Here is a 670-nt window from a genome sequence, read left to right as displayed (position 1 = left end):
TATGGGAGATATAGCTCTGTCTTTAAAAAACAAAATGCATATCCAAGAAGTTAAGCAGTAACCCTAAGTAATCAAAGAAACACATTAAAAGTAGTTTTCCAACCACTCTTCAGATTGCTTAGAATTAGGAAAACATTGGGCCTATAAAAATGCCAGAAAAGATCCATGTTCATATAAGGAAGCAGTTTTTTGATTGAGGTGCCTTTTTTTCCAAACACAAAGGGCGGGGGAAGAGCTGACCTGCGTGTATTCGTCAAATCATGCTGCCACCAAGCGGCTAATTTTTCACAAGGTGAAAAAGGACAGGTAAATGTTTTCTTCACGTTCGACTTTGTCTGTTTGGACTGGAATGGCCTAGTAAGACAATGAATGAGACGAAATGAAAATGTACGGTGAAAACCAACTGACCAGGACGTCCCATCATTTAGCTTTTGAAGGTGCCCCGGAAGTGAATTCACAATTGATTGACACGTAGTCCTTTCAAATCGGAGCCTGGATGCCATGGCAACCAGCAGCAGGAAGTCCCGGCTTTTTTAAAGTTGCGGTTCCGGGAAGTATACACACACACACACACACACACACACACGCACATACACACACACACACACACACGCGCGCGCGCGCACACACACACACACACACACACACACACACACACACACACACACAC

Source organism: Psammomys obesus, unplaced genomic scaffold (genome assembly GCF_907164565.1).
Source record: "Psammomys obesus unplaced genomic scaffold, mPsaObe1.curated_primary_1811, whole genome shotgun sequence".
NCBI classification, from domain to species: domain Eukaryota; kingdom Metazoa; phylum Chordata; class Mammalia; order Rodentia; family Muridae; genus Psammomys; species Psammomys obesus.
Note: the sequence above shows the minus strand (reverse complement) of the source record.